The 11,421-nt window shown below is 30.9% G+C and overlaps 1 pseudogene; it reads right to left on the bottom strand.

Annotated features, from left to right (window-relative positions):
- Positions 1-7,602: 7,602 nt before the first annotated feature.
- LOC108553820 (cytochrome c oxidase subunit 2-like) lies at positions 7,603-9,844 on the bottom strand (annotated as a pseudogene).
- Positions 9,845-11,421: the final 1,577 nt, after the last annotated feature.

The following is an 11,421-nucleotide window of genomic DNA, read 5'->3' as shown; positions in this document are numbered from 1 at the left end:
ACAATTTTTGTCAAACCACATAGCATCCACCGATACAAATGTGAATTGACAACTATATTTCAGAGCAGGTTGGAATATATATTACATTATGTTTGCCGCATAAATGATCTTCGCAGTGCCATTATAGGCAGCGACAACTTTAACATGAAAGGAATTAACGACTTTACTCTGACAGTATTATAAACGGGACAATAACGAGAATCCGAATAGATTTACGAATGCTTAGACCGTGATATTACAGATAAGACACCATTTTGCGACTACAGCACGCGCAGGCATAACGCGGTCGAATGCAACGCACATAGGTAAACCCCGACTAGGCAATCACCACATTGCTTAACACTTAGACTTAACACATAATCATAGTAATTCTGCAATGTCCTCCGAGCGCTTAACGATCAATCTAACAGAACCCCAACCAGAATTTTCGACTCCTTGTTCAAACGACCGTTTCTGTAATTACTGTTAAATCCGGAGCTACGGCATACACGAATGTCATGAACACCAAGATGTCATGAACACCAGGTCAGTGTACGATATGTATCCCGCCGAATCAGGACCCCCAACTGAAGAAAGCTCCAGGCAATAACGACGACACAGAATGAAAAAAATTGAATATTATCAATGTAACCGTCAACAAGGAACCACTGATGCCAAATATCGCGGTCACATCTTCCTAGCTTATTGATAATACTAATTTAATTGTTGACAGAGGCGCCGAACCAAACCGAATTTCCGCGATTCATGAGAACACTGAGGCAAATGTAAACGACAGACTAAAATTGCACGATATAAGTAAGGACGAAGTAAATACGAACGACGTGACTTATATCGAAATATTCGGAACGAAAGAAAGTTTTACGTAGGCCCCGTTAATTTCCAAAGTAATACGCACAACATCTTAGAACTTTTTAAACCCAGAATGCTAAAATTTTGCATACGAACGAAATTCTCACTTCAAGGGAAGTCAGGACTCCTTTCACGAACTGTAATAACTGCCAACTTAAGAAACTAACAAGAGGAAAGACAAAATACCCACGGTATTAACAGATACTTCCGATAGATTCTACGAGAAGATAGCGTTAAATATAATTGGGCCCTTATAGACCATGCCGCGAAACAATCAATATACTTTAGCCATCCACTATCTTCTCATTTTGGACCGCCAAATGCCATATTAACGGATCAGGGAACCAATTTCATCATCTTTCTTATAAAGCAAATTAGAAAGAAATTCAGAATTTCGCAACCAAAAACAACGGATTCCTATCCATAATCCAATGGTTCTGTCGAATGATCCCATCATGTATTTGATTACCGTTCACACACTTACCACCAGAGGGAATCAAGGAGGACCGAGGCAAGTGCTGCGGGGAACCATTCGACTTCTATATATGTAGGAATGCTAAACGAGGGACTCTCATTTATTAGGGTAGACTGCCCTCGCCTGGAACGCAGGTCTACAGGACTCGTTAGTATCTGGCTGCCAGATGGGCCGTAGGAGGTTCAGTGCCAGGCCACATGAGGTGGCCTCGCGCAACCTCGGCCTTCCCCGGCATAAATCGAGAGTGACGCTGCTGTGGTCACCTCTTTGGAAGGGTCCTTGCGAGGATGACCCTTCGGTGGGGCTAACTCGGAGGAAGGAGTCTCCTCCACCCTTGACCTTGGGCATGGGGACTTTCTCCACCTTCGGGGAGGCGCTTGTCATCTGGACGGGTTTTAAAAGGGCCCGTTCTGGAAGATGGAGTTAGTTACTAAGGAGTTACAAGTCAGTTACTAAGTTGGTTATTGAGTCGTTGGCCAGAGTAGTTTTCAGGTCAGTGTGTGAAGAGATAGAGTTATTTTGTAGGAAATGCGAGCCAATAAAGTTAAATTTCTACACATATACAAATTTCGACCTTCCAATATTATCCCACTCTATGACAGGGCTTGCTAGGTAGCTTTATTGACGAGTCTACTAGCAGGCCCAGGAAGAAACGCTACCTTCCTTTTTCTTTCGCCCCTTTCATCAGATAACTGATCGAAGCAGACGCTACCGCAACACACAGGAAAGCATAACTGACTTCGAGTGGGGGAGACCCCCCCCCCCCCCCACCAATATACTAATTGAATACCTTAAATACTACATCTTTATAAACGACTAGGAGTTAACAATGTTCTCGTATAATACTAGCGTTCAGGAAAAAGGCACCCACTTCACGTCTCATGAACTTGTCTTCAGCACTTTCGCACGAATCCTGTCTTCCGATAGTGCATCTCTGCTATTGCTGGATGAAATATACGACAAATATCTTCATGATCTACAACTCAGCCTCACTAAAATTCAAAGAATCGCGCGTGAAAATTTAAACGAAGCAAAAATTAAATCGAAAAGGTATTATGACTGAAAGTTGCATCATGAAAGATTCAAAGCAGGCAACCTTGTACATGTCTTCAAAGAACGGCGAAAGTACAAATTCGATGACCAGTATACGGGCTCACACAGAATTGTATGCTAATAACAATATTAAGAAAGAATTTCAGAATAGCCATAAGATAGTTCATTCCCCCCCCCCCCCCAATAAATTACACAAGCAAAAACGAATGACCACGATTTTGCAAAACAGAAATCAAGAATATGGAGATCTCAACATTTTATATTATGGCTTTCCTGTGTATTGTCAATGCCCTCATTGGATACGATTGCGGCGAACAGGCACGCTTAATGTTTCCGTATTATCAACCATTGATAATCTTACATGTGACGTAACGAAAGAGGAAACAGTCACCGAAGGAAAGAACATCTCATCCAACAATTCATCCAGTTCGCAGAATACAACGCGCCAGTAATATAATGTAAAGTCGAAATTGACGAAACAATTTTCTACTGCGGCATATATTCACATATATATCTCAATAGTTGAGAACGGCCATAAACAATTCTTATACGCTTCGACACGAGACACCTGCAAACGCCTTTTAAATTCTGGCATATTATATCTGCCCCTGTTTAATGAAATAGAAATTAAAGCGAATGCCATTTTAAACCGAGAAGTCATCCTTGCAGGAAAACTACTCACTGATGGAACCTGCAGTGGCACTACCTGCAGTGATACATTCTCAACTTGGTCAAATGTCATCGTTCGAGCCCCCGTAAAAATTTCAAAATTTCGCAGACTATATCGACACAATAAGACTAAAGACGGACGAGATAGTCCTTTTTATATCTTACAGGAAGGAAAATCAACTATCGCACAGCAGCAAACCACACTACGAGTCACAAAGTCATATAACAAATTAGTAAAACTGAAAACAGTTATAACGAATTACCGGTGTACTGCAACAATAATTCCTTCTTCCTGACGACCGAAAATGGACATCCTAACAGAGGTCAGTGCTAAACGAAAATATAATGAAATTCTTTCAACAATCTCTTGAATTCAGCCTCGCTGATATAATTTTTAATCCTTCGCTGGAAATATTCACCGAACCATTGTAGGAGTCAGTACCCTGACACCTCGCAACAGGAAGAATTTACACCTCAAACGAAATCAATGAATTGGAGGAGTTCATGACGTTCATAAGTGTAGAACGTTGAAATTGATTCATACATAAATTTATCACATGATTTTGAATACATTGTTTCACTCAATCGCAGCTCGTCACACCTGTTGTGGCAACTACGAACAAATGAACGAGACAAAACTGAATTCAGATATCTTGTTAATATTCTACAGAAGAACCCAACAGCGGTCAGCTATCAGCGACAGCAATAAACGTCACGTAAATTTTCGTAGAATATGCATATACAATCATTATTCACTCTTATTTTCGCTCTCTTCGTTTCTTCTAGAACTACATATTTAGGTGTTCTTATATCTAGACCCAGTATCCATTTAATATATTTCACTTGTAGCCTTTCTACTTCTGCCCTTTCTTTGAACCCCCATATCTCTGCCCCATATAACACCCTTGCTACCAGACTATTCCACATAAACATTCTTAGCTTGTAATCTGCTTTAAATTTACGTTCCCCTATACCCCATACCTGATTTGAAACTACATTTGCTCTTTTAACTCTGTCGTCTATATGCCTAGCCATATTCCCATTTCTCTGAAAGATTATTCCCAAATAGCTAAATTCTTTTACTATTTCTATTTCTTTTCCTTCCCATTTCCATATCTGACCCTTTGTCCTAATCTTACCCTTCCCGAATATCTTTATTTTTTATTTGTCCACGTTCAGCGCTAACTCTTTTTTATCTAAATAACTCTTGAGCTTCCTCATTGCTCTTCTTAGTTCGTCTTGCCTGGTTGCTAATATGATCACGTCATCTGCGTAAGCCAAGGAAAAAAATCTTCCCTTTCCACAATGTGCTGCAGTATGTAACAATTATCTAGCGTACCTCTATGTTGCCGGAAACCCGCCTGTGCTTCCGGGAGTATTCTTTTTACCTCTATTTCTCTTCTTAATCTTTCATGTAATATAGCCGCATATATTTTATATGCTGTGCAGAGTAAACTTATTCCTTTATAATTTCCTGGATTTTCTACATCTCCTTTCTTATGCAATGTAATAATCACTGCTTTCCTCCATTCTTTCGGGAAGCCTTTTCCCTCCCAAACTTTCTTTATCGTCTCTTTCAGTTTCCTTCTTGTGTTCCCTTCACTGAATACCCAAGCCTCGTTTGGTATTTTGTCGCCTCCTGAGGCTTTTTTCCCCTTTAATCTCCTTAAATTTTTCTATTTCCTTGTCTGATACGTTTGATATGTCTTCCTCCATTTTTAATTCCTCTCGTTCTTCTACTATTTTTATGCCCGCTCCCCCTTCAGTAACTCTTTAAAATGGCTTCTCCACATTTCTATTTTGATTTTGTTTTCGATACCCTTCTTCCTCTTCCTCTCCTTGTTAATGTAATTCCAAATTTCCTTCTCTGTTTTTGCCTTTTTCATTTCCTCTTGCTCCTTTCTTTTTCTGTATTCTTCCTTGTCCTTGCAAAATCTCTTGAAATTCTTCTTTTGTAGGTATTTCTCCCTCGCTATTTTTCCTTGTCTCCACTTTCTGTACCATCTTCCTACTTTCCTCTTCTCTCTGCTACATTCCCTAGCCCACCAGTACTTCTTCCCTATTTCCCATCTCTTTATTACTACGCTTCTTGCCTCCATGACTTCCTTTATAGCTTTCTTGAGGTTTTCACAGGAGATCTTGTTTACATCTTCCTCTTCCTTGAATATTTGAACTTCCGTAGTCTCCATGAATTTTTCCACTTCCTTCTTTACCTCACTGTTTTTTGTTTTCAGGTCCCTGATTACTATTTTATTTCTCCTCTCTCTCCTTTCTTGATCTTCAAATCTCTTTTTAATCTTCCTCATTTTCTTTTCCATTTCTACCGTCTCTTCTCTTAGGTTAGCTTGTACATTTCTGTTTTCCTTCATTAATATTTCATCTCTCTTCTCTAAGATTATCCCTATTAGCTCCTCTCTTTCCTTTTCTCTTCTTTTCTTCTCCTGTTTCTCATTTTCCTTTATCTCTCTCATTGCTTCTTCCATTTTTCTGCTATTTTTCCATCTTTCTTCTATTGTTTCTATTTTCTGTGTTAAATCTTTCAACTCTTTCTTTACCTCCTTCTTTATCCTCTCTCTCCCTTGTACTATTTCTATCCTTACGCCTTCCATCCTACTTACTATCTCATTTAGTGTACCCTGCATTCATTCTGACTCTTCTATTTTCTTTTCTTCCTCCGCTTTCTGTGGTGTCTTCTTCGTATCTACTCTTTTCATAGCCATTCCCTCTGTCTCCTCTGTTTCTGTATCACTAATTACAGTTTCTTTACTGTGTGTCTTCCACTGTTCTGTTAACTTTCTATTGGTTGAGCTCTCTCTGTACCCGCAGTCCTCTGTTGATGGTCTTCCTCTTTTTCTTTTCTCTGTTCCTGGAGTGCTTGGTACTTCTTCTTTCCCTCTCTCCTTCAGGTTCTTGTATTCTTCTTTGTCCATTTTCTATTTCTCTATTTTTAGCCTATAAACTATGTTTTGTGAACCTAATACTTCTCTACCTTTTTAACCCAATATAATCTACTCTATGAAAACTTAGTATATTTCCTTATTTCTAGCATTTACTTACCTTTATCTCTATATACCTCTTTATCTGTTATTATAAATTGAAGATACCTGTGTATCTGTTACCTCTATTCTGTTTGTACTTACAATACTTATAATAATCCTTTCTGTCCACGTGTACAAGCCTAACCTCACTTTTCTATTCTTCTCTTTACCGCCTGTACTATCGCATTTAACCTGCTAGTTTTTATGTTTAACTATACAATGTCAGTCGAAGCTTCCTATTTTTACCCTTTTCCAATCAGTGGAAACCCATTTCTTTGCTTCAACTTTCTTTTCTAATCTGCATACTCAGAAACACACACTACGTCATACACGCACTCTACCGAGTCTCCAGTATGAAAATAATATTTATATTTTTATTAATAATAAATATCTTTATATTGAAAATATAATATTTTAAATATAACTACATAAATTAATTGGAAATTTTAATTTAATTGAGTTTATTCATAATAAATTACCTCTTCTTGGTTTCAATTAAAATTTAAATAGCTAATAAATAGAGTATAATATTGGAAATATGAAAGAAAATTTTGAATTTCTTAGATAGAAATAATATTTTATTAAATTAATTTATAACGTTAAGAGCTTTACCTAATTTATTCCTTATATAAGATTATTAAAATTAATATTCCAAATCGAAACTAAAATGTAAATTTTTACTTTTATAGAAATAATTTAATATTAAAATAATCAATTACAATATTTATTAATCCACTTAATAAATAAAATAATTAATAAAATTAGCAAAGATGACAAAATTAATAAATTAATATAAAAATTTAGATTATTTAAATCTATAATAATTGGTTATAATAAAATAATAATAAAATAATTTCAACATCAAAAATAAAAAAAAAATAATAATATTAAATGAAATGGTAATGAATAGGATAAAATTGATTTTGAAATTATATTAAAACTACACTCACAGGAAATATTTTTCTGTATATATTTTTTTCTTTATTATAGAAAGAAATTAATAAAATTAAAGAAGTTAAGAATAAAAATCAATAAAGGAATTAAAAAAAAAGATGAATAATACATATTGTTTATTTTAAATTAAATTAATGTAGGGGTCGTATTTGGGTGGTTCAGCTTAAGATAGTATTGTCGGCTTCTTAATAGAATAAAATAAGCCTATAAATATAATGACGGTGCTGGCTATGAAACAAGAGGTTTGTTCGATATGGGCACGCTGTTTTGATCTTACTTTAAACTGACTCTTATAAACTGACTTTCAAAAACTGTAATTGATAGACTGCAACTAATGGACCATGTCTTTCCAAACCGTCTTTGTACACTCACTTTTAGACTTTGACACACTGTCTATGACATATTTTCTTTTACTGACTCGCCCGCGCCCTTGCACGTTTATTTAAACCATTCATTCTGCCCTTTTTTCACACTCAGACATTCCTTCCCAATCATACCCCTTTCCCACAACCTCGGTGGGTCAGGTATTTCAAACACATGCCACACTCATAAACTAACTTCTACTCATCTATCGCACTCAGCTCTGTCATAACATCCGTTCGATCTTCTTGCGTGCGGACACCTTTCTTCTAAGCCCGAACACTCTTGCCATTCTTTCGAAGCCGCAAACATTCCAATCCTACATTAATAATAACTTTTTACTTGGAAGTTAAATGTAATTTTTTATACTATACTGTAATAATGTAAATTAATACTATAAATGAAATAATAAATATAAATCAAAATATAAGGAAGGTCAAATTAAATCTACAAAATGTCAATATCAAATTGAAAATTCAAAAATAATATAATGAAATTAAGAAATTTGTTTAAATATTAAATATTTATCAGTGAATAAAATAAAACCTAACCAGTTATTAAACAATATAATTATGAAAAAATTCCATCATTAAAAGTAATATAAAAATTATGATATTCAAATAATTGAATAATTATAAATTTAATTCTTAAAATTAATGTAAAAATTAAATAAATAATTGATTTAATTTCTTTACAATTTAATATATAATTATGAAAAAATTCCATCATTAAAAGTAATATAAAAATTATGATATTCAAATAATTGAATAATTATAAATTTAATTCTTAAAATTAATGTAAAAATTAAATAAATAATTGATTTAATTTCTTTACAATTTAATATATAATTATGAAAAAATTCCATCATTAAAAGTAATATAAAAATTATGATATTCAAATAATTGAATAATTATAAATTTAATTCTTAAAATTAATGTAAAAATTAAATAAATAATTGATTTAATTTCTTTACAATTTAATATATAATTATGAAAAAATTCCATCATTAAAAGTAATATAAAAATTATGATATTCAAATAATTGAATAATTATAAATTTAATTCTTAAAATTAATGTAAAAATTAAATAAATAATTGATTTAATTTCTTTACAATTTAATATATAATTATGAAAAAATTCCATCATTAAAAGTAATATAAAAATTATGATATTCAAATAATTGAATAATTATAAATTTAATTCTTAAAATTAATGTAAAAATTAAATAAATAATTGATTTAATTTCTTTACAATTTAATATATAATTATGAAAAAATTCCATCATTAAAAGTAATATAAAAATTATGATATTCAAATAATTGAATAATTATAAATTTAATTCTTAAAATTAATGTAAAAATTAAATAAATAATTGATTTAATTTCTTTACAATTTAATATATAATTATGAAAAAATTCCATCATTAAAAGTAATATAAAAATTATGATATTCAAATAATTGAATAATTATAAATTTAATTCTTAAAATTAATGTAAAAATTAAATAAATAATTGATTTAATTTCTTTACAATTTAATATATAATTATGAAAAAATTCCATCATTAAAAGTAATATAAAAATTATGATATTCAAATAATTGAATAATTATAAATTTAATTCTTAAAATTAATGTAAAAATTAAATAAATAATTGATTTAATTTCTTTACAATTTAATATATAATTATGAAAAAATTCCATCATTAAAAGTAATATAAAAATTATGATATTCAAATAATTGAATAATTATAAATTTAATTCTTCAATTTTCATATTTTTGATTATATTTCTTTTTAATAAAAATTTAAATTAATAAATACATAAATCAAATTTAAAATTAAATATATTAAATTTATAATACATATTAAAACAATTGTTAACCATTTAATTATAAAGTATGAACCTGGTTGTAAACAGAATAAATTAAATTCATTTATTCCACCTCGAATCACATCAATTTTAATTCCTAAAGATGGAATTGCTCAAGAATGAATAACATTTGTAGATGAAACTAATATGTAACCGTAAAGGTAATTTTATTGGAATTACCATTCGATTATCAGATATTTTAATGAATAAGTTATTATATAAGTATCAAATTTAATGTTATTAAATTTTGAATATTCATATGACCAATATCATTGATGCCCAATTGATTTAATTGAAAAAAAAGGATTTAGTAATTCATCAATGTAGTATAAAATCCGTAAAGATGAAAAATAAATAAATAATAAAATAATTAAGAGATTCGAAATTTCATTAGTGACATTTTATAAACATAAAAGATCAATTTAATATATCAAATTTATAATATTAATTATGAATTACTAATTTTGTAAAAATTATATTTATCAAATAGTCTAAGTTTAATTAATTAAATTTGTATCTTCATTTCACTTCACTACAATTTTTCCATAATGTTTTACCTTTCTCATTATAATCATCCATTTTATATTCTTCCTTATTATTCCAATAGCATATTTCTATAGGTGATACGAAAAGTATCGCATAAATGTGTCAAAACTCAATGAAGGACATTCTGTTCATTGAAAATATTCAATCTATCCTTCATTTTCCCAAATCATTTTTAATTAATTTAAATTACCAAAAATACCTTCATTGCTTGGTATGCATATAGAGTTAAGCATTGAAATATCTTCAAATATATTTTTGATGTGAATCCATATTAAAATAGGACAGTAGTTAATTTTCTTATAGAAAACGTTAATACTTATATAAAGCAATAGTAAATTATTAAATAAACAATCAAAAGCATATGTTATAGATATATTTATGTGGAAAAATCTACTTCGTTACAATATAAAATAAATAAAGTTTTATTATGTTGAGTGAGCAGCTTTATTGTTAAAAGATATATATTAAAATCTGTTACCTCACACTTATGCGTGGTTCAAATATATATTTTCATGACCAAACCAAAACAAATCATAACAATTATAAATGCGATTAATATATTACTTTCATTATCGCCGATCTTACACATATAGATACACAAATGATAAATATTATACAGATATTGAATCAGTCAGTCATCATCTGTCATAAACCATTCTATTTAGTTTAATTTTATAAAGGTTCTTTGGTTTCACTTTACAGTGTTAATTGTGGAAGTATTTATGTGCTTCATCGTAAACAAAACATGATTAAACGAATAGAAAAGAAATATATAATTTACTATATGCAAGTTGAGAATAAACTTTAGCCAGCCGAGTGTCTGTACAGACTAAATTAAACTTTTAGTAAACATTTATTTTTAGGCTATTTTTCTTTCTCCTTTGGTTAATTAATAATTTCAACATAAATTTACTTTTCCATAAGCTAAATTCTAAGGGAAATAATTATTGTAATATATTTCACGTTGTTGAATGCGACCACGTTGCGTCACTAAGCACAACGTTTCTAAATTAGAATATATTTCACAAAGATCTAGAATAAACAAAATGACGTAAAATTGTTCACTGTGTACAATACAGTGATATCCGGACAGAATTCAAACAATATCTTCTATTTTTTATAAACTTAATTCACTAATGACGAATTTACACTTTTTTTTAGAATTCCCCTTTACACACGTGCTCTCACTTCAATTTCACACGTTGATCAGTATCATTCTTCGTTCTCGCTCTCTCATACTATCTTTGTTTTGAATGGCGGGCATTTAAATTACTTCCATACTTATAATCATTTCTTATTAGCAAGAATTATAGATTACAATTATGGTAATATTTACGATCATTAAACATAAAAACCTAAAATAACGGTTTATTTAGATTAATTAGCTACTAAATTTTAATAAATTAAATATGTACTTAATAATACTACACAGGTTAGTTTATTGTATACATTAATTATCCAACTAATTACCTTTGTGTCATTTATAGCTTCTTACTACCTGTCTATATCTAAATTTCATAGGAATATGTTCAATTGATCATTGTCTTTAAATATGTTTAATGTGTTATTTGGCTGAAGTCTACTTGAAAAAATCCTTACGTAATAAAGAA

The sequence above is a fragment of the Eufriesea mexicana genome, unplaced genomic scaffold (genome assembly GCF_001483705.2).
Source record: "Eufriesea mexicana isolate 0111107269 unplaced genomic scaffold, ASM148370v2 scaffold13767, whole genome shotgun sequence".
In the NCBI taxonomy this organism is placed as follows: Eukaryota; Metazoa; Arthropoda; class Insecta; order Hymenoptera; family Apidae; genus Eufriesea; species Eufriesea mexicana.
The sequence above is the reverse complement of the archived record's forward strand: the minus strand, read 5'-3'. Positions and strand labels throughout refer to the sequence as shown.